Source organism: Anthonomus grandis, chromosome 3 (assembly GCF_022605725.1).
Source record: "Anthonomus grandis grandis chromosome 3, icAntGran1.3, whole genome shotgun sequence".
Lineage (NCBI taxonomy): Eukaryota > Metazoa > Arthropoda > Insecta > Coleoptera > Curculionidae > Anthonomus > Anthonomus grandis.
Genome location: NC_065548.1, coordinates 2,981,004 through 3,005,771, shown reverse-complemented (window position 1 = coordinate 3,005,771; position 24,768 = coordinate 2,981,004). Strand labels below are relative to the sequence as shown.

Below are 24,768 nucleotides of genomic sequence, written 5' to 3'. Positions count from 1 at the left end.
CAAAATAAATAACAAATCAATTAAAAATTAACCTCATTAAATTGCAACATTAAGAAATATTTCTTAAATTTAGTCTTAAAGACATTAATTGATAAATTTAACAGATTTACTGATAATTTATTGTATACTTACTACTGCTGCGTTATATGGGCTAAATAACAGCGGGCGCGGACTATAAATATGATATCCATCAAACCCTAGGCTTGCTTCACACGCGTTATTTTTGCTGCGTTTACTGGTTCTAATAAGCGAAGAATTTGCCAGATTATACCAGTATATTTAATTACACATTTGTGTCAATATTTTCCTGTTAATTATGCTGTCCAATGCTCAATAAATACTTTACAAATATGTTGTTTGTCTTTTATAATATTACTTATAACCTATAAGAATGTGAGCTGTGAGAGCAACGAAATGAATTTCTATTTTCTCAATATACGTGACCCACTTCAGACTTCCTTAATGAAGTTTTAAATGTTATTATTAATTTAAAAAAAAAAACGCTTCTAAGTATACTTTAATACTAGTAACAGAGATAAGAAACGAAACGCGCAAGTCAACAGTAAATTATTATCCATCTATCTTACTATCCTTTTTTAGCGTCATCAAAGATGACCGCAGATGGCGCTAAAGGCATTTTGACCCGCGAAATTTGAATTTTATTCCAAGACGAGAATATTTATTTATTTCAGTGGCGTCGCAATATATCCAAATTTGCAAAAAACTGGCACATCACTGCATTTGTTATAGGATTGAAGTTATATCTTATTTAGCATTTCAACTGTATATAGCAGAATTTAAAGGCAAGCGCCCGAAAATTCCGAATTAAAAAAAAAATTTTAATTCTACCAGGACAATGATCCAAAGCGTGAGACACAGAAAGTAAAGAATTGGTTGCTCCATACCTGTCCAAAAGTACTTGAAAGTCCACCGCAAAGTCCAGATATTAATGTCATTGAAAACTTATGGTCACATTTGAAAGTTGCTATGAGAAACCATGAAATTTAATAGAAAGAACCATGAATTTACAGTAAATTAAATAAATCCTTAAAGTCCTGCTACAAAAAACGTAGACACGGTTATTAATACTTAAATAATAAAATTTTATAAATAAATATAAGTCAAGCGATATTTGTAAAGACAATGGCTGAAAATAGCATCATAAAAATTTAATTTTCCCACTACTTTTGAGAGTCTGGATTATAATTTTTTGTTTATTATTACGCACAAAATGTTTCATTATTTGCAAACAACAGTGTCTTATAAAGGAAACTTCTAAAAACTCACAATAATATATAAACAGTGCAAAATACAAAATGCCATGACTATTCCTAATATTCGCATTAATAAATCACAACACAGAAAAAAAAATTATTTGCTTGTATTTTGTCCTCAATGGCGACAGTGTCATAAAATATTGTCATATAAAAAAAGGACAAGAAAAGTCATTAACAATATTACCATTAACTATAACTGCACGAAAGACGAAGAAAAAAAATAATAATGGTAATTCATTGGCTAGAAAGTATATGTATCTTGGCAACGTTGATTTAGTTACAGTGGCTTGATCTTTAATGCTAAAAAAGGATGTCGGTATGGGAAAATGGATGTGATAAAGTGAAATAGATATATGGAAGAAATTTTTGGGCTTAGTTGCGGGTTTCGTTGTTTGTGTCTGCATATAACACCATACGAAAGGTACACCATTAACGACGAGCGTTGTTGCCAAATACCTTTATCAAGAAAATATCTCCGGGCGAAATAGCGAAATTTGGCGATTTAAAAAAGCCGAATTAAAAACGTTAATTATTCTTATTAATTAGTATAAACATAGTACAAATTTGCCTTTTATAATAAAGAACGCAATTCAGTTTCCGCTAATTTCAATAATTTTTTATATCAATTTATTTTCCTTTGTTAAAATTGAGTAGTCAATGACAACATGGAATACTAAACATGTTTATCAACAAAATATCCCCTCCGCCTCAATCCGAAACATCCAATGTTTATTCTAGTGCATTCAATGTTCTAATGTACAAAAAATCACAAAATAATAACTTTTTTGTGACCCATCTCTTGACTGCATCCAGATCTCTCTGGAAACCTGGTCAAAGAGCTTTTAATGAATACACACATTAATATCCATCATTTTTGTGACCATTATCATCCATTTTTGTGACCCCAATGCTGTATAGGTAAAAATACTTTTAGTTTGTCAATTTTCGGCTTGACAACTATGCTACTAAGAAAATCTCATCCATTTTTCACAAAGAGACCGACGTATACAACAGACGAAAAACAATTAAAAACACAAAGTCACGGTCTCACAACATTTACTTAAAGCTACACGTGTTTTGCTCTATTCACAGCATCATCATCAACAACATGATTTGCCAACGTTAGTGGCTTTTTAAGGCCTGATGATGCTCTGAATAGAGCGAAACACGTGTAGCTTTAAGTAAATGTTGTGAGACCGTGACTTTGTATTTTTCATTGTTTTTCATCTGTTAACTATGCTACTTTTTATTCCACCTCCTATAGCTAAGACACCAACCTCAAGACACCTCCTGACTGCATCCAGATCTCTGTGGAAACCTAGTCAAAGTGCCTTTAATAAATACACACATTAATATCCATCATTTTTGTGACTATTATCACCCATTTTTGTGACCCCAATGCTGTATAGGTAAAAATACTTTTAGTTTGTCAATTTTCGGCTTGACAACTATGCTACTTTTCATTCCACCTCCTATAGCTTAGACACTAACCTCAAGACACCTCCTGACTGCATCCAGGGCTCTCTGGAAACCTGGTCAAAGAGCTTTTAATGAATACACACATTAATATCCATCATTTTTGTGACCATTATCAGCCATTTTTGTGACCCCAATGCTGTATAGGTAAAAATACTTTTAGTTTGTCAATTTTTGGCTTGACAGCTATACTACTTTTTATTCCACCTTCTATAGCTTAGACAATAACCTCAAGACATCTCCTAACTGCATCCAGGGCTCTCTGGAAACCTGGTCAAAGAGCCTTTAATAAATACACACATTAATATCCATCATTTTTGTGACCCCAATGCTGTATAGGTAAAAATACTTTAAGTTTGTCAATTTTTGGCTAGACAACTATGCTACTTTTCATTCCTTTTCATCTCCTATAGCTTAGACAATAACCTCAAGACACCTCCTGACTGCATCCAGAGCTCTCTGGAAACCTAGTCAAAGAGCCTTTAATAAACACACACATTAATATCCATCCATAAATCTCAAAAACGAACGCGCTCCGTTGAAAATCAATTAGATACGGGGTTCCTTGCCATCCCGATTTAATGCGATTCCCTCGGGAACATCAAACGATCATATCGGCTATTTTCGGTCACCCTTAATTCACCTCTTTCTCTTTCTAAACAACCATGATGATTTACGGTAGCCTAAGTTGCCGCCTATTATTTCCGTCTTTGTTCGATTTATTAACGCTAGTGGGTGACTGGGCGCACTATTTACGGATTTTGGCGCAGCGCCAATCCAATGAGTAACCGCCCCCCCGGATAATACACCTGAACGGTCGAAGTCAAGGTATATAATATTATATCGGTTTGGCATAAGGTTTTAATGTCATAAATGCGTTCATTTATTTAAGTCATCATGCTCATTTATACTTAAGCAGCGTTTCCTTGACATGGAGCTTAAAAAAAATGCTTCGTAATTTATCGAGAGACGCCCACGCCGTCATATATCATCGACAATTTTATGTCATTGGGGAATACGTGAAGAAAAAACCGCGACGAATCGCTCAAATGAGCGCGTAATATTAATTATTATGGAACTCGTTGCGATGGCTCTCGTTATTTTTAACGTGACCATCTCGTATTCTTTTATACGTAATAGACGAAGAAAAAAAAGATAGACATGCGACGTTGATTGTTGGTTTGTGTATCTATTTTTTTTTCTATCTATGCATCACTTGGCTCGAAGGACCAAAATGTCGTTTTAGACAGTTCTATGTCAATATACAATCGATTAAAATCAAGATTTATTATTTCTCGATGAACCACTATGATTCTGGCTCGAATCACCAAAAAAATTTTCACATATGAGAATATATCGCCTAGAAAATGCCATGTCCAGCTCGAAGGACCAAACGAATTGATTTTTGAGTGAAAATGCACGTAATTCCTTAATAAATGGATTAAATTAACAAAAAAAATCAAGAAAACCGTTTACTTTGGAACTGGTATTAATCATGGTGCAGTCAAAGCCATGCATCTAAATGTAGAAACTTATATGTGCATAAAGCCTTAAAATACATAAAAAAAATACCAGCACACATTACCAGCGAAACTAAACAACCCTAAAGCATGAATACCACAATAATTGCTTATGCTATCTCCCTATTTCTCCCTCTCCCTTACGACAATTCAAATTTTCAAAATGACGGCGAGGCGCCATTTTGAAAAATTAAATAGAAAGGGGGAGTCATGCGTTGTTTGAAAGCTCCCACTGAATGCTTTATGGTCCTAGAATATTAAGTCATTACTTCTACCCATAGCAAGATGGCAGCTTTTCAAAATCTTACTTTTCGCATTTTTATTTCCTTTACTACACGTGTTCAGGTGTAATTTGTTTGTAGGTGTCTTGTTGTTTGTAGAGTCTGTATTTTTTATCCACAAAAACTCTACAAACAACAAAATGTCGGCGGGACGCCATTTTGAAGTTTTGCAAAATGAGCTAGGGATCAAAAAGTAGTATGATGTAAATTTCAAATTTTTATATAAACGCATTCAAAAAATAAGAAGGGGGAGGACACTAAAATTAAGAGACGCACTACATAGTACGATTTACTACTTGCAATCTTGCGAATTTTTTTAGAAAATGTGCCCATTTCTTATTTCATGCTTGCTTGTTGCTTGAAATGCTTGATTGCTTATTAATTAATTTCTTTGTTGCCTGCAAGTGTGACTCAAACTCAAGTATAGGTTTTAATAATATAATCTTCTAAATGATTGCTATATGCCCCTTTCCAGACTAACATTATTTTATTAGAGGTTTAACTAAGATTTATACAATAGTACTAAAAATTTCTCTCAACGGATAGGGGAGACCGAGGATACATGGGACAAATTTGATTAAATGATCTCTAACTTTTTTTCGAAGAAATCTTTATCCATAAGGTTTTATTAATGTAATAAACAAACTTTTGTCACAATATATTACTACATAGCATTATCCAAATAAATTTAAAAATATTTTTAAACATTTTTGGTCATTTGTCCAATGTATCCCCTGCTCTGGGGTAATAATGGACATGATGTGGGGATATTTTGGACATTCATTAACTAATAAAGACAAAAAGTCTTAAAGTAAATATTTATTTAGGAAGCAACAAATTTTCAACGTTTATTTAAGTTAAACTAAATTCTGTCAAATCTGCGTTGAAATAAATCGAATCTTTGACTTCAATACTTTTTGGAAGCACAGCTATTACTTCTCCGAATGTTACAAAAGAAGATTCTTCTTCTGTAATTTTGAAGCGATTTGATGGAATCATTCTTTTAAAAAATCGAACCTGAAATCCGTCGAAAAGTTTTCGTTCCACCCGAGCAACATAATTTCTTCCAGAAAATGGTGTTTTTCCCGGAACTTTGACAACAATGAAACCGCCTTTTTCTACATCGTGGGTATCCTGAACTGTCTCTTCTTCTTCCTCCCACTCTGAGGAGGAATCTTTTGTTAGTTCTTCATTTATCTCTTCATCACTAGAGTCACTTTCTACTAGAACTTTTCTCTTAATCTCCTTAACCTTTTTTGGAGGAGGCTTCTTTCTTGCCAATAATTCTTCTTTTTCTGGAGTGTCAGTAGCTATCATACATTTTCCTCGTTTTCTTCCTTTTCTCATAGGTTTTCGGGGTTCCGCCTTTGGATAAGGACTTATTTTGTCTGGTGTAATAAAGTTAGATATATTTAAAGGACTTTTAGCAGTCCCAGTAACGCTAGTGCTAGGAATTGAGGTTTCATCGGCAGCGCGATTTCCGTCAGTGGCTGGAATTAGGTTTTCTGTTTCGGCGAAAATTCAGCTTCCACCAGATTGATTGGTAAAGACATTTGGAGCAGGTCGTTCTGACGAACACAAAAACTCGTGTTCTTGAAATATGTCCCGATCAAAAGGAAAAATTCCACTTTTACGAAAGCCAGACTTTATATTTTCGGGTGTAGCAGCACGATCCCAGGCCTTTGAGCATAGCTCCGCAAGTGAGTAAATAGAAAGAGTTTCATTTGGATGAGTCATCATCCAAGAATTGGCAGCTTCGGAAAAATATCTCTTGAAAGGTCCAAAAACAGATCGGTCAAGAGGTTGTAATTTATTTGATGTATGCGGAGGTAAGGTCAAAACTTCAATACCATTTTCTTTGCAAAATGTTATGCCATCATCACTTAAATGGGATTCATGGTTATCCAATATCAGTAACACGGGGTTATTTTTATCTACATCTGATATTTCGTTGGAAAAACTGAAGAACTTTAATAAAATTATCTGTTGTCATCCAGCCAGATTTATTCACAAGATCCTTGCATAGCTCCAGAGATCATGCGGTGCTCGTCAAAACGTATTCTGGAAAAAATCCATACTGGTGGTAATGCATTTCCATTTGCACAAATTATTCCAACTTGGGTTACTAGCTCACCGCGTTCTCTAGATGTTACTTGCCCTATTTGCTTTTCTCCCTTTTTTCCTACAATTTTTTCAACAGGCGGTACTGTAGTAACCCCTGTTTCGTCTAAATTAAAAATTTGGCTTGCCTCATAGTTATGCCGGCTGTAAACAGTTTTGAGCTTGCCAAAGAATTCCCCAACAACTGTTTTGTTAAACGCCGCCATACGAGCAGGAGATGTTGCTTCCGGTTTTCGAATTGAGAGTTCTGGATTTCTCCTCAAAAAACCGGCAAACCACTCCTCGCCAGCCATTGCTTGTGTTGCCCAAGGATCCGGGATTAAAAGCTTATTTCGAGACGCAAACTGAAATGCTAGTTGTCTAGTTTTTTTTGGAGTTAATCCATAGAACATAGATAAACATTTGAGTAAATATTCAGCTAATGCTTGTTCCATTTCTGAAGAAAAAATTTGACGATGTTTAAAATTTGGTTTTAAAGATATATTTTCTATCCCCTGTTCTCTAGCCCTTTTCACATAAATAGCTAAACGAGACTTAGTAACATTATACCTCTCCGAAACTTTTCGCAAGCTACCAATATTATTTAAGACATCCTCTACAGCTCTTCTTAGATCTCCTTCAGGGAATTCCCTGTCGGTTTTCTTTTTATACTCTCTCACCATCTGAAATAAAAAAATAAATAAAAAAATAAAAACATTCTGGGGATACAATGGACAATAGGGGATACTATGGACATCCGTCCATTGTATCCCTCATTGACCCTATAGTAAAATTATTCTTTTTCCTAGGAAACTAAACAAGCAATTTCAATTATTTGTTTCTTATAACCATATTCTATAATGCACATCACCACTAAAATAATTAGATTTTAAAAAGTGTTGCATAGAAAATAATAAATGGTTACATTACTTACCGTAAAAGTTACAAACAGACTGGCTGAAACAGGAAAATATCGATGAAAATAACCACACTCAACTTGCTACCTTGCGAATGCCAAACGATTGTTCGGTAGTTATTGCAATAATTTATCATATGAGGGCGCTTCAAATACATATTAAGCGGGAGTTTTAAACATGTCCATTCTATCCTGGTGTCCATTATATCCTCGGTCTCCCCTAACATTTTTATATGAAAAATTGTAATTTATTACACAGAACATGAAAACACCACTTAGGTCAAAAATCTCTCGTAAATCTTAAATATCTCACATGATTAGTGTCTTTTATAGGTCCAGTCAGTCCAGGAATATTAATTTCTTGAAGTCCGATAGGTGTGAATTAAAATAATTGATTCAGAAAAAATCTATTACTATTTATGTCTAATTTAAATCTCGCGCCAATATTCCGAACCGAACGTCGACTGAACTGTCAACTGGCTCCCAGGCTCCTTATATACTCGGCTAACCATGATGATTCCGGAAGATTCGCTGACGTTCCACGTGTGTTCAGAAACGTCGTGCGGTGTCTCACTTGTGTCATTCTGGAATCGCGGAGGATCAGCTGGTTTTTCGATGTTTACAATATGCTGCTTACTTTTAGCGTTAATTGTCTAAGGAAATTTTAACATTTTATATATTTCTTTATTGCACTCGGTACTCCCAATTGTCACAAACATAACAAGCCGTCAAGTGCAAAAGAGAACATCATCATTTTTTGAAAATTTTGAACGATAAATACGTTAACAGATTGACAATTCCTAAAAAAAAACGGGAAGAAGACGATAACCATTATATTATGTAGCAATCCAGAGGATCCTTTTGTCCATGGATCTCTTAAGGGACTGTAAGGACAATCTTTGAACAAATCCCCAGTACGGCGTCAAAATTTCCTTTAAGTGAAAAATGCTGTAATACAATGAATTTTTTTTTATTATCAAGCGATTTATCTCACCTCTCGTCTTGATCGATTTACATAATGTATACTCGAGCTAATCACATTAAGTAATAGAGTAATTTGGCGATGATTGATGAATACTCGCCCAGGTATTAAACGGTGTATTAGAATTAGGTGGAACACAAAGAAAATTATATTTACAGTGCCGCGTTCATCTTCTTCTTTAAGTCAAAAGTCCATTGTCATTGATTGTTGCTTTGTGAATTTGTTTTTTTTTATTGATTATCTATCATTACTTCAATTTTAGCTCGAAGGACCAAAATGTAGTTTTAGACAATTTTATATAGTGTATTCAAGATGAAAGGAACAAATTCATTTCTTCTTTTAGCGTTGTTATTCTTGTGCGTTTTTTGCAATAAAAATTTTCTTTATAGGATACCTCAAGAATTAATTTTTTTAAATGGAATACCCTGTATACCATGACATTTTACAATTCCACGATATATTCAGGATAAACTAACTGGTTTGTCAAATTTCACGTAATAGACTAATGAAACATACGACATTAAAAAATAAATATTTTTGCAATATTTATTGCAATTTGTTATCCATTTACTTCAGCGCATTTTTGAAGTCAGTAAATAACTTCCAATGTACATTTTCAATTAATTAGTCTAATTTCTTGCTTTAAATCATCAGCATTATTTTTGGTTTATTCACATAAACTTTGAAGTCCAAAATAGCCTTTTAAGAAAAAAATCTATACGGGTTATATTCGGCGATCTTGGTGGCCACTCAATCCGTACGCTTTATCCAATCCATCTGTTAGGAAAAGTTGCATCAAGAACTCCTCGCAAATAATAAGGTCTAAGTACTTACTTTCTAAGAAGTCACATAAAAAATGAATGTTGGTTTTAAAATAATGTTAATACTTGAGACACTTTTAACCAAAATTTTCATTGCAAATTTTGACTCCACATAAATTTTAAATTCCTTATAATTCAATAAAGTATACAATCGATTAAAATCAAGATTTGTTATCTCTCTCGATGAATCACTGGGATTTCTGTTCGAAAGACCAGAATGTTATTTTAATTAATTATATGTATAAATTTTAAATTAAGCAAATTGAATAGTCATCCGATATGCTCATTTCTATCTCCCTTCCAAATTGTATGATCTGTAATGGAACCTCTTCTAATCTGCTCTTTATTCCATCACGCTTGACTCCCTGTACTAAATGTCGAATTAGTATTTTCTTCTTCTTCTCACAAGGCTTTGTAGTTCGATTATTCTAGATCGTTTTGTCTATTTATCTTCTTCTTAAGCTTACACCAAGAAAATGTGAACAAAATTATATTTACAGTGCCGCGTTCATCTTCTTCTTCTTTAAGTCAAAATCCATTCTCATTGATTGTTGTTTTGTGAATCTATTTTTTTTTAGATTGATTATCTATCATTACTTCAATTCCAACTCGCAGGAAGGAATCATAATTATAGAATATCCAGGACCAGAATGTGCTGTAATAGCCGGCTCAAAGGACCAACATTTATTTATTTCTGTGTATTTAGAATTTTGTCTCCAAACTTATCCAATTTCTCGAAACCTTACAACTAATTTCCCATTATAGAAGCGTCGCTTCATCCTCACATGGTTACTACTATCCGAAACCCATAAAACCAAGTCGAATCTCTAGAGAGTGAATTTTAGTACTCTCCCAAGCCCGATTTTATTGGCTCGTACCAGAAAATCGACAAAAGATTTAACAGGCATGCCTTCACAAATGCACGCATTTGTTTATTTTATTCGAAAATAGAAAAACACATTACCGGCAGGTTTAATGCTGTTCGGTGATTGAAAGCTTCAAACTTTAATGGGTTTCGGTTTTCGGAAATAATGCCAAACCTGAGGGAGGGGGACGTTGGCGAGGTTAAATCGCTCCTAATTTTAAATATTTGCACACTTTTTTATTTAAAACACCGTATATGATTTTTGAACTGTTTATTACTAAGGAATTTATTGATACTTTAGTGTTTCAAACAAATTTTTATGCCGAGTAGGAAAAACTCTAATGTCCCTACAAATCAGTGTGAAATTAATGCTTTTCTGGGCATAAATTTTTTAATGGGTTTTAAACGTAGTCCCAGCTATAAGGATTATTGGTCAACTGCTCCCGAATTGCATGATGCTTTTATCAGCTCAGTAATGACCCAAAAAAGATTTGGATGGCTCTTGAGTCATCTCCATCTGAATAATAATTCTCTGATGCCTCTAAAATTTTCCCCAGACTGTGATAAGCTCTATAAAATTCGCCCTATGCTAGAACTGTTGACTCATAATTTTGAAAAATTCCTAATTCCTAATCAAGTGATTGTAGTTGATGAGTCAATGATTAAATTTAAGGGTCGTAGTAGCCTTAAGCAGTACATGCCAAAAAACCAATCAAAGGGGGGGTATAAGATGTGGATGTTATCTGATAAAACTGGTTATTGCCTAAAATTTGATTTGTACACTGGAAAATCACCTACTGGTGAGATAGAAAAGTGCCTTGGTTCAAGAGTCATTACAAATTTGATAAAACACTTAGAAAATGAAGACCATGTGTTGATAATTTTGTTACTAGCGTCGATCTATTGAAAGAAAGAAAAATCCATGCTGTTGGAACTGTAAATGTTAATCGTCGTCATATGCCAAAATTTAAACCAGACAAGAATTTGAAACGAGTTGATGTGCAATGGTTTACAAGCAGTACCGGATTGTTACCTGCAAAATGGAAAGACCGTCGATGTGTTCACATGTTATCAAATTTTCATCAGCCAGAAGATGTAGAAAAAAGAAAAAAAAGAAGTGGACAAATTACTGAAATTCCATGTCCTCAATCTATAATCGATTACAATAATTCTAATATGAATGGAGTCGACATATTTGACCAAAGACTTTCTAACTACAAGATTGAATAGGTTGGAGTTACCAAAAATGTCTGCTAAAGATTTTAGACGAAGTGTCATAAACGGTTTAATCTCAGAAACGCTTGTAAATCGAAAGAGAAATAAGGACGGATTGGGTATGTTCCATATGTAAAGTCCCTTTGTGCTTGGGAAAACGTAAAGAGTGTTTCCAAAGTTATGATGCAACGTAATTTTTAGTACCCAAGTTTGTATGAGTTTTTAAATAAATTTGTTATCTTACTCTTAGTTTTTTTATTTTGTGTCGCGGCGGTCCACAATATGATCCACCAAATTATTCAAATTTAACAAAAAACTGATTGGCAGATTTTCATTTTTTTATTATTACTAATGTATTTATTTATTACTACAATTTTAAAAAATGTATAAAAATTCATAAAAAAAATATTTTGGCTCCACTAGGTATTTTTTTACCAACTAAATTAGGCGCCGCTAAGAGTTAATGGGTGATTCCTTGTAAAAAAATATGAAAAAAAGTTTCTATAAACATGGGTGCGGAAATGCACAGTTTTCAAGATACAAGGTGATAATTTTTTTAAAATAATAACTTTTTATTAATATAAAGAAAATATTTACTCGATTCTTTTGAAATTTTTTACTTGTTGTATTAATAGGCTAATTTAGCTCTAATTAGAGTGCATTAGAAAACAAAAAATCAAAAACATTTCTAGGAGCTTTTTATTGCAACAACAACTACAACAAATGTTGGAAATGTCCACCATCCGCATTTCTGTACACGTTCTCACTCGACGAATCATTATATCGCATTTACACAACTCACCGATATTCGCCACCAGATTCGCACATCATGTTCCCATATTGCTCTGGGACATATTAAATGCCAAAATAAACTGAACAATATAATACACCCTATAGTTTACGACCCCTCTCCCCTTATTGCGATTTTGCTCAAATATAAATCTAACATTCTTATTTTTTGTGCTGTTTTTTTTAAGGTGTAATTCTTATTAAGTGTGTGTCCAAATTCGAAGATGATAATAAACTGGTAAAAAGTAAACGCATATTCACCGCACGGAGAAAAACGAAATTAGGAAAATGTTTGTTGCTTAAATCGAATTTTCGACGTTTTAGTACATTTTAAGTTGTTTATAGCAAAAAGAAACTGAAATCTATTCATAATCCTAAAATATCGCAAGTAAGGATACATATTATACATGTATTAAAAAATAATATATGTGTTTAGTACTGACATGATATTTAGGAACTATTTTATTATTTAATAATTATTATTTTAGCGAGAGAAATGCACTTATTAAAAATATGGCTACTTAATGTAAAATGACAGATATAGATATAGCTACCTCGGTAGTTATATCTACTATACATACTCAGCTACCTTCCTAGATAGTTACATATATATTTGGGGTAAAATCCTCTTGAAAATAAGTAAACAAATAAAAGAAATTTTAGACCAGGAACTTTTATTCAAATTAAAATACAAATATATTTGTCCGGTGTACTTAAACTTTAATCATTAAGAATTTACAAATTTTTCTATAAAAAGTTACAATGTTTAAAATATATCAGCAATACAGACGTTGTTTTAAAACCCGAATATATTTTAATTTTTTTTACATTTCGTAATACCAATACTTTTGTTTAAATAAACTGCAGTTTGTAAATTGTGTGGAGTTTTTTTGTTAACAGGTAAAGAATTAAATTAAATGTAATGGTGATCTTGTAAATTGACAAGTTTTATACCTTGCCTAGGACGACCAGCTGATATTACCTTTTTTCCGGTTAAACACTTTCGTCGACCAATTGCTGTAGGTTGAACACCTATAAATGAGGAATGTTTTCTTCTTAATTGTTTATTTTGTGCTGTTTTCTTTCCATTTTTAAAAGGTACAAGTCCACTATATTTACCAAATGTATGTAATGCACTAATAAGACCAGTTTCTCTTTTTGCAAATTGAGACATTACTGTTAAGAATTACTGTATGGTGCTTTAAAGCTTCTTCTACATTTAAAGCATAAACAATGTTTTTTGTCATGAAATATAGCTCTTGTCGATTTGATTGCAAAATGCCATGCTTGGTGTCACATAACCAAGTCCAACATGCTTTTAAAAAATTAAATTGGCACGACAAAAGCACAGAACTAGCAAATTTTTTTTTAAGGGATTTCTTTCTTTCAGGTCATTGTCAGTTAAAAATACTGTAGGGTATCTTTGTTTATAAAATGAGTCAGGGGGTAATATATTTTTCATTTCCTGTAATGCTTCATCAAAAACATACTCCTTTTCAGTATCAGTTATGATGACTCCAAGTGGCAAGCCACCTGCCACTGTTGGTGTTATAAATAAATATACTCGATGTCTCTGTTTGTCCATTCCACCAGAAGCATCGACCATTACCAACTCTCGATTTTGACTTATGTTTTGATGAGTTCGAGACATAATTGGAGTACACAAAATTACAAAATAGTGATTATCATCTTTGGTTTTGCAAAGCTTTGCTCTTCCTTGATTATATATTTTAGTGTATTCATCCAATTTTGCTTTTAAATTTTCTAACATCAAATTTTCTAAAATAAAATAGGTTTATCGTTAAAACCCACCACTGCATAGGTAGATCCAGGTTTTTCAGTTTGATTATTTGTTTATGTCTTAGTTAATATAGGCTCTGAAGTTTTGCCCTGGTCTCATCTGACATGTCACGATATTTTAACACTGCTGCACTAATAATGCAATGATTATGCGTAGCCTTAAATGTTACAATAGCTGGCCATTCAGCAACAAGATGGTCTACATTTTTAGCTCTAGATTTAGCTATATACCTAAAAATAGTAAAAACATAGGTAAAAGCATCCACACTTTTATGGAGTTAAGATTTTAGCTTTAAAATATTACAAACCTTTTAATGACAATATTAAGCTTTGCTGGACAATCTGTATTTCGTATAGATCTTATTCCCTTGACTCTTATCTGTAAGATGAATGCAACGTAGATCAACCTTGTAAATATTAATTTTTCCACAATTTGGATATGTAGCAGCTTTTCTCCAGCTGGTTTTCGTGTGTTGCTCATAATTCTTAAGCCAAACCTATAGAAAGTATAATATTTTAAAAATTCAAAAATTAATAAAAGTGTTTAATTAAGTCCAATGCACTATTTGCTACTGAACTGATTTGCTAGTGAACCAGAGCCTTTACAGTATTATAAATAAATATTAATTAACAATATTAATAAAAAAAAAAAGTGTATTTGTTTACTTGCCTCAGCAGAAGACTTATCCTTCACTTCTTTTATTCTAATCACTTCCTCATTATTTTCGATATTGCCTTTAGTATGCACTACTAAATATGTATAGCCTAATGGTAAATTCAGCAATATATGTTCATCTACGTCAATTTTTTATTATTTCCTCCTGTAGATTTTCAATTTCAATTTTAACTCTGACCTAATAACCAGTAACCACTTTAATAACACTAATAACCTGCACGGCAAAGTGAGTACAAAACAAAAACAAAACAAAGTATCACGTGATCGCTTTTAACCAGTCAAATTCGCCTACACGTTTTCCATTACTGAACCCATTAGGATCGGCGAAAATGCCTGCGGAGTGCGAAAATTTAGTGCGTAGAAGCAAATGTCGTCTCGTGGATACGATTCCTTTGATTCGTGTATAAAAAACCGCTTTTGACGCGAACGACAAGGCAATTAACGAGGCGAATAACGAGTGAACCGACTACACATTTGCCTCGCCGCTCGCCTTGCGATTCGACTCGTCGTTCGTACGAATGTGTAAATGCGCTATTAAACGACGCACTCGAGCTAAAATTCGAGGTCTATTTCTCACTCCTTCGCAAGCATTTACAATTTTATTTCTATTGTTGTAACTCTTCTATTGTTTGTATGGGACTAGCATAAACCTGTTAAGGTGTCCCCATAAATAAAAATCTTTTGGATAAGTCAGGGGAGTGAGGTGGCCATTGAATTGGTCCACCTCTTCCAACCTAATTTTCCCCAAAGGTGTTATTGAGGTGAGTTCTAACCGCTATACCAAAATGAGGAGGAGCTCCATCGTGCATAAAAGTTATTTGATTATGTACATTTAGAGGAACATCTTCCAGCAGTACGGGCAATTCTTGTTGAAGAAATTCCAAGTAAGATTCGCCGTTTAATCTTAAGGGTAAAAAGAAAGGCCCAATTAAATTGTCACCAACAACACCCATCCACACATTTAAAGAAAATTGCTCTTGGTGGCGACATTGTACGTAAGCATGGAGAGTTTTGTACTCCATACATGAGTATTATGAATATTAACAGTACCATCATGCCGAAATCTAGCCGAGTTTTATTAAAATTTCTGTTATTATTAGCTTTTTCGTAATACCATAGGCAAAACTGCAAACGGGGCAGCACGTAAAACTGCCTCCTTAAACTCAGGCGTTCTTACGGACTTCGGCCGGCTTCTATCATTGGTGGGAATGACAAGACTTCCTAAGCGACTTTATTGTCAAAAACTTCACGAAAAATAAATAAGAAAATTTACCTCTTTCCCGCAATCTACGGTCTACGCTTTCAAACGTTTTACTATCTGGAAGTTTACAGTCAAACAGTTACCACATCAACAACCATTGACTATGTTGCCTCCAATATACAGGAGAATGTAATTTGTAATGTATTTGATCCAGCTTTGTCTGATCATAATGCCATCCTGGCTCAGGTGCCATTCAGAAAAAGATACAAATCTAGAGATTTGGGTAGAATTTACAGCACAAGGAACTTCCGGTCTTTTGATGCAGGATGTCGTTCTTTTAATTGGGACTCAATATTTTGTGAGCAGGATGCTCACGCATCTTGCATTTCACGCATCTCTTTCAAAGTTAGTTGATAGATACTTTCCCGTTCACCCATTAAAAAATCGATTTAGGGACCGGAAAAGATGGTTAACTCCTGGTATTCGCATTTCCGGTCGTAATCTTAGATTTTTTGGTATTTTAAAAAAGTTCTACCCGATAAATAATTTTGTATTGTCGCTATTCTCGAGATATCGAAAAGTTTACCGGAAAGTTGTGTGTGAGGCGAAAAGACTCTATTATTCCAAACGTTTGAAATATTCCTCCAATGAGCAACGCGAAGCGTGGTCAATTGTTAATGAGGTTGTGTCCAGAAGTAATGGCTCTCAAGAGGTGCAGATTGATTCTGACATATTGAATAAGTACTTTTGTTCGGTTGCTGATATCCTCACAAAGGGTCTCTCTTCCACTTATGACCCTCTCAAATTTTTACCTACCACTAGTGGAAACTCATTTTACCTCAGCCCCACTACTCCCAGGGAGATTTTTTGCACTATAGGATCGATGAAAAAGAAAAGGGCATCTAGTGACGATGGTATTTCAGTGAATTTATTGGAAAAACTTCCTTTGAGTGCTATTCAGGCTCTTTCTGATGCTATTAATATTTCATTTCAGTCGGGCACATTTCCTCTTTGCCTAAAATCAGCAAAAATTTTGCCTCTTTATAAGGGTGGTGATCGTTCTAGTCCATCCAACTATAGGCCGATTTCAATTTTGTCTACTTTATCTAAGTTAATTGAAAGACTTATGAAGGATCGTCTTTTAAGGTTTCTTCTGGGGGAAGGGGTTCTTCGAGATGAACAATTTGGTTTTCTATCAGGGAAAAGCACCTCTGACGCTATGTTTGATTTCTTGTCCGAAGAGAGGCGACTGCGGCGGTGTTCTGTGACTTGTCCAAAGCTTTTGATTGTGTAAGTCATAGGATACTGCTTCAGAAGCTTTCTGCTTATGGAGTTAGGGGTGTTGCACTGAAGTGGTTTGAGTGCTATTTGTCTGGTCGCGAGCAGTCTGTGTACCTTAATGGTGACTTTTCTGGTAGGGAGTCTGTGGATTGTGGTGTTCCACAGGGGCAGTTCTTGGTCCCCTTCTATTTCTTGCATACATTAATGATCTTATTACTCTTAGCATACGTGGACATTTTACATTGTTTGCTGACGACACAACGGTTTTATGGTCGAATAAAGATCCCAAGCAGCTTGTCAGAGATGTTGCAGCCGATCTCCTGAAATTAAAGCAATGGTGTGATTCCAATCAACTTTGCTTAAATATGTCAAAGTCCCATATTATTGGTTTCAATTTTCAAGCTGAGAGTCTTGATTTTGGTGAGAACGCATTGGACATGGTAGACAATTCTGCATTTCTTGGTTTAGTCATTGATAAAGATTTAAAGTTTTCTGACCATATAATAAAGTTAAATAAAAAACTTGCTTCTGGCTGCTTCTCTGTTAGGGCAACCGTTCATGAACTGGGGAGAGATGTTGCTCGTGATGTGTACTTTGCTTTGTTCGAGTCGCATTTAAGGTATGCTCTTCCATTTTGGGGTGCATGTTCAAATTATCTGTTTCAGTCTGTTTTTGTGCTGCAAAAGTTTATTTAAGGTCCATTCTAGAATGCATTGTGGTAATCTTTTCAAAGAGAGCCGTATTTTGACCCTACCATCATTATTTATTTTGGAAACTGCATGTTTAATATTCAAAAATAAGAACAGTTTTCCAATCCGACCATACCAGACAGATTAATAATATTCCCCTTCCTATTCCTCATTTTACATCTATCAAAGATTCATTTATATATCGCGGTTTAATGATTTATAATCACATTAGCGTGGAATTAAGAAGTGTTCAGTCTTTTCGCCAAGTCATATTTGCTTCTAAAAGCCTTTTATTCGATTGAAAACTTTTTTAAGGCTGAGGATGTTGTGTAGTAGATGCTAAGCTTTTAATCTGTTAATTTTAATTTTGAACATACCTTTATGTGTCCCTTTATCTCTGCTACCTTTGTCTACATGCATATATTTTGTTTTATAAAGATTTTGTTTGTAACATTTTTCTCTTGCATTTTTTTTTAGGCATTTTATATGTTGTATAAATTTTTTATATTTGTTTTGTAAAGTCTGATTTGATTGTATTTATTTTCTGAAGCTTTGTCAATAAAATTCGTGTACATGTACCAAATTTTCGACAATAAAGTACTTGAAAGAAGTTGCCGTTTTTTTTTTACAAAAACCAATTTTGTCCAGCGGCATTCAATAAAATGGTTTTTTTTTTGTCGAAAACGAAGTGAGATACGAAAAAATACAAGAGGCGAAAAAGTTGTGTTTTTAAATGCTTAATCAAACAGCAAATATTAAAGTTGAAAAAAGGCCAATATTATTTGCTAAGTCCCCCGGGATGCCACTGGACCTTATAATTTTAATCTAATTAAGGCTAACTTAGCCTCTTAATACAGCAAGTAATACTGCCAAATTTCAAAAGAATCGAGTAAATATTTTTTTTATTATTAATAAAAAATTAATATTTAAAAAAAAATTATCTATGCATTTCCGGACCCATGTTTATAAAAACTTTTTTTTCATATTTTCTTACAAGGAATCACCCATTGAAATATCTCCGTCTTTTTTTTGAAGATCTTGTATTTATGCATGTGGATATACATATGAAGTAAAAAAAAATAAAAAACTAAGAAATCGCACTTGGAACTAAAAAAATACTAATTTTAACTGATATATTAACCTATATCAATAATATGCCCATTGCCAGAGATGAAACGCTTGGAAATGGTGAAAAAATCAGTTGATGATAAAACAAATCACTAGCACTGATTGAAGTGCTCATTTTTGCCCTCTTCTAAGGTGTAACCAAAGTGGTCGCTTGATAAGTGATACCCCAGTAAAAGGCGAACTAATAAATTAAACAATAGACATAGCAGATCCTATCAGTGTAAAAGAAATGAGGAAATGACGAAAACCAAAGCCTCCGCCGTCGGCGCGTTCATGATTTTATCTCGGGATATGTTGCAATTGCTTCGTTAACTTAGATGCTAATAAATACCGGATGTCGTAAAAAAGGGCCTAAAAAAAATTGAACGTTTTGTTAAAACAAATTCAAGATAGAGGATATATATATACACAATATTTTGTGTAATTTTAGAAAAACCATTAATATTGACGATGCCGTAAACTGTCGCTCGGTTTACTACCGTTCAATAATAAATATTTTATTGTGTACTGAAAGCGATGCTTGATGTCACGGTTTTAAAAATAATCTTCCTCCTCCGGGTTTGCTTCCTTCATTTTTATGGCCCCCTTGAGACAGCCAGTAATATCATCCAGATTTAGGATATCGGGAAACATTTTCGGTATCGATTGTAATGAAAATCTCCTTAAAATTAGTATGAAACCTGTAAATAGCATCTCGTTTTTATCATTTAATGATGAATTATTGAAAACCACTTTGAACGGGATAAGGAAATCGATCATTATCTCAGAAGATCACTTTAAAATATGTAATTCCACGTTAATTTTTGATTGCTACTCCTTGGAATCAATAAAATATTTCTATTAAAGATCCAAATAGTTGTTTTCTTCCTAGACAATAATTTTTTTCCAGCATTAATATTATGATTTATCTCCCGGTCAAATTTTTTTCTTAATTCATAGATCTAATATTTCTTCACCAAATTTTTTGATTTCTTTGTTTTTAATTGATGGAATCGATAAAATTGGAAATTAAACCAAAAAATCGATAGCTCGTTCCTTTTTTCTCTATACTCTCTTGTCCTCCCAGAAGCTTTTAACTCATCATCCGCTTTCATTGTATTAACTTTACTAACATCCACTGTAAACACTTCCTCAGCCCATTTTCTTTAAAAGGTCTTTCGTATGGCAAATCTTTGATTGCACAACTACTTATGCGATAAGTTCCTATTTAAAACCTTTTTATCAAATCTCTGAATAAAACTGGAAGTTGAAGAGTAATACAGGATTTATTTGGACTTGAAATCATCTAGGGATTAACACCCTTGAGGATCAGCTACTTATACTATAAAACCCTGTATTAGCCAGTTGCTTTAATCATTCCTTCTCCAATCCCGGATCAATTTTTATTATATCTTTTGCAAATTACTCAATATTTACGGCTGATCCGTAAGCCTTGAAACTACACTCTCTTACCTCAAAAGGTTTTCGAGGCCAACATTGCAATAAGGCATGTTTCATTAGTATGGAGTCTTTATCCTAAAACAGGACAAGAAAAACTACTGCCAACTAAAGTCCTTTAGAACAATAAGCCTAACTTCATTTCTAATGAAGACTATATAAAGGATTATAGACATTATAGAACAGAGGAGAATCCAACAGAATCGTCACTACATAGAAATCAGCATGCCTACATGAAAAGGAAGTCGACGGAAACAGGACTTCAGTCTGTAGTGAGCAAGACTGAAAACGCTCTAAAGAAATGGAACTTGCTCTTTTCTTTGAGGTAGAAGGAGCATTTAATAAAGCAAAAAAAGATACACTCCAGCTCACCTGATCAGGTGTCTCAAAACGATGTTGGAAGACCAGAAGCTACCGGTGCTACGTCAGGAGATTGTAGATTGATTGACACTCTTGTCAGGTGATGGACAGTCTCCTCGGGAACCTAGAACCTAAAAAACTATTACAATATTCAATGACCCATCGGTATTGGTATCAATGAGGCGATGTCTCTTTTCTTTTGTAGGATATCTTTGTGTGAGTGGGATTTTGCATCTGATATTGGTGTTGATGAGTGTTTTAAAAAGTCTAAGCTCTTTTTTAGTAAAATGACTAAAATCAATGCACTAAATGTCAAGATATTGAAATTCTTGTTCCAGGAATGCCTGTAAGAAACAGAATTCTTCGTCTCTTATTGACAAGTGAATATATTGGATTCTAGAAGTCATAATGTGGAAGTTATTGTTTAATGAACAACTTTGATGACTTGTTTAGTGTTTTTTGATGAAATGACTAAAATCGATGCTCTATAAGTCAAGATATTGAAATTCTTGATTCAGGAATGCCTGTACGAAACAGAAGACTTCGTCTCTTATTGACAAGTGAAAATATTGGATTCTAGAAGTCAAAATTTGGAAATTATTGATTAATGGACTACTGTAAAGACTTGTTTAGTCTGTTTTCATGAAGTGACTAAAATTGATGCACTATAAGTCAAGATATTGAAATTCTTGTTCCAGGAATGCCTGTAAGAAACAGAAGACTTTGTCTCATAATGACAAGTGAATATCTTGGATTCTAGAAGTCAGAATGTGGAAATTATTGATTAATGAACAACTCTAAAGATTTGTTTAGTCTTCTTTGATGAAGTGACTAAAATTGACGTACTATAAGTCAAGATATTGAAATTTTTGTTCCAGGAGTGCCTGTAAGAAACAGAAGATTTTGTATCTTATTGACAAGTGAATATATTGAATTCTAGAAGTCAAAATTTGGAATTTATTGATTAATGAACAACTCTGATCACTTGTTTAGTGTTTTTTGATGAAATGACTAAAATCGATGCTCTATAAGTCAAGATAATGAAATTCTTGTTTCAGGAATGCCTGTACGAAACAGAAGACTTCGTCTCTTATTGACAAGTGAAAATATTGGATTCTAGAAGTCAAAATTTGGAAATTATTGATTAATGGACTACTGTGAAGACTTGTTTAGTCTTTTTTCATGAAGTGACTAAAATTGATGCACTATAAGTCAAGATATTGAAATTCTTGTTTCAGGAATGCCTGTAAGAAACAGAATTCTTCGTCTCTTATTGACAAGTGAATATATTAGATTCTAGAAGTCTAAATGTGGAAATTATTGATTAATGGACAACTGTGAAGATTTGTTTAGTCTTTTTTCATGAAGTGACTAAAATTGACGTACTATAAGTCAAGATATTGAAATTTTTGTTCCAGGAGTGCCTGTAAGAAACAGAAGATTTTGTATCTTATTGACAAGTGAATATATTGAATTCTAGAAGTCAAAATTTGGAATTTATTGATTAATGAACAACTCTGATCACTTGTTTAGTGTTTTTTGATGAAATGACTAAAATCGATGCTCTATAAGTCAAGATAATGAAATTCTTGTTTCAGGAATGCCTGTACGAAACAGAAGACTTCGTCTCTTATTGACAAGTGAAAATATTGGATTCTAGAAGTCAAAATTTGGAAATTATTGATTAATGGACTACTGTGAAGACTTGTTTAGTCTTTTTTCATGAAGTGACTAAAATTGATGCACTATAAGTCAAGATATTGAAATTCTTATTCCAGGAGTGCCTGTAAGAAACGGAAGACTTCGTCTCTTATTGACAAGTGAATATATTGAATTCTAGGGGTCAAAATGTGGAAATTATTGATTAATGGACTACTGTGAAGACTTGTTTAGTCTTTTTTCATGAAGTGACTAAAATTGATGTACTATAAGTCAAGATATTGGAATTCTTATTTCAGGAATGCCTGTAAGAAACAGAAAACTTCGTCTCTTATTGACAAGTGAATATATTGGATTCTAGAAGTCAAAATGTGGAAATTATTGATTAATGAACAACTCTGATGACTTGTTTAGTGTTTTTTGATGAAATGACTAAAATCGATGCACTATAAGTCAAGATATTGAAATTTTTATTCCAGGAGTGCCTGTAAGAAACAAGATTTTTGTCTCTTATTGACGTGTTTTGAACTCATCCTCAGGGATGAGAGTTAGAGTCTATAGACGTTATTCGGTTAAACCGACTAAATGAGAAAGGTACAATTCAATTTTAAGTCACTATTAGTGTACTTTGTTTAACTTAAAAAAAATGATTTCACCACAAAAATAAACCAGAAAAACAACGCTTTCAAAAGCAAATTATATTATTCAGTCGTCACACTAAAATATAAACGACGCTATAAATTTAATCCCTGAGGCCGATTAACAACACGAAAATTAACGTTCAACATATCGAAAACATTTTTGAAAAATCCGAAGAATTTCTCGCCTATAAAACTTTCAAAGACAAAAATCCCTTCCCGAATCCGTAATCTGGTTCGGGATTTATAGGCTGTTGCACCCGATTTTTTTAAAAATAACTATTTTATAAAAGGTAAAGGACCTTTGGTTCTTCGATAATGGGGTTTCGTGTCTAGTGGCCTCTATTTATAGGCTCATTATTGGGATTTTTTTTTAATAGCCTAGACACATTTATGCAGTTAAATTGCATCGAAATGAATTGAGACAATGTTTGTCTTTAAGTGTGGTGTGGACTTAACGGTCCTTCAGACTCGTAGTTATGGGAAAATAAACATTGTTAATAATAAGGTGTTTGCCTTTTAAGTAAGAACTTTATCTAAGGACACACAATTTAACTCGGTCAATTAATATTCATAATAAATGTCAAATGCGAATTGCCAGAAAGAGAATTTATGGCGATCGTATAAAGTAAAATCTATGCATATTACAAGTGTGACCCAATTTTATTGTAAATTTCAATTAATTTATTGTAAGTAAAATTTTTTTTTTCAAATTAAATTAATTTTTGTTTTTTTTTTGTTTTAGGTCAGTACATCCACTTGGTTAAAGCAACAAGTGTACCGCAGGTCGGTGAGTTATGTACGTGCAATTTGTTGCGCAACACAAGATGCAGCAAAATTAAAGTGAATAAAGCTGCGTGTCAATTTTAAAAAACATCAAATTTTGACGCATTTGTTAAATGACACCTATCAAATCTCGATCGAGATCTTTAACAGTTTTGCGTTTTTATGACATTTTAAAAAATGTCTCTTACAGCCGCGAAAAACAATTTAATATTAAAACAGTCCAATTCAACATTTGACGGATATAATAAAACGATGTGCGAGAAATGACCACAGTTATTCGTGCAATTTTTGTTGCGCAACAACACAAGCAACACACAAGTTCAACAAACATAAAATTAAATTGGATAAAGTTGCGTTAATAATTAATTACTTTCACAATTAACCGCATAGAAAGAGCGCGGAAGGTCGAATAACATTTGATTTGACAGTTATCAATTGAAGTTTCACATCGTGTAGGTGGCGCTTAATAAAAAGATGACAAATGACAGCTGTCCATTCTTAATTGACTATTTTGACATTTGATGTTGAAGAGGGAAGAGTTTCTTTAATATGAAAAAATTCATTTTTTTTTACTAAATTTCATTGAAAAATTTTAATTGTTTAGAAATATATATTTATTTATAATATTCTAAGTATAAACAATTATTTTATTTTTACTTATTTCTATTTTAAACAATTATAAATTTCGCAATTTTTTGCGGCAATCTTTGTTGCGCAACACAAGTCGCGGCAATTTATTTGGCGTCAGAACAACAGTTCAAGAAACATAAAATGAAATTTGATAAAACTGCGTATGAATTTTGAATAAACTCAAATTATAAATAATTCTTAGATGTCCTTGATATGATTTTGGTGGACAGCTTTAAAATTT

General features: G+C 33.3%; 1 protein-coding gene across 20 annotated transcripts in view; it reads left to right on the top strand.

The window, feature by feature from the left end:
* The window catches only part of LOC126734108 (protein held out wings), a 162,888-nt gene that overhangs the window by 55,506 nt on the left and 82,614 nt on the right, over nucleotides 1-24,768 (top strand). The window lies entirely within an intron of this gene.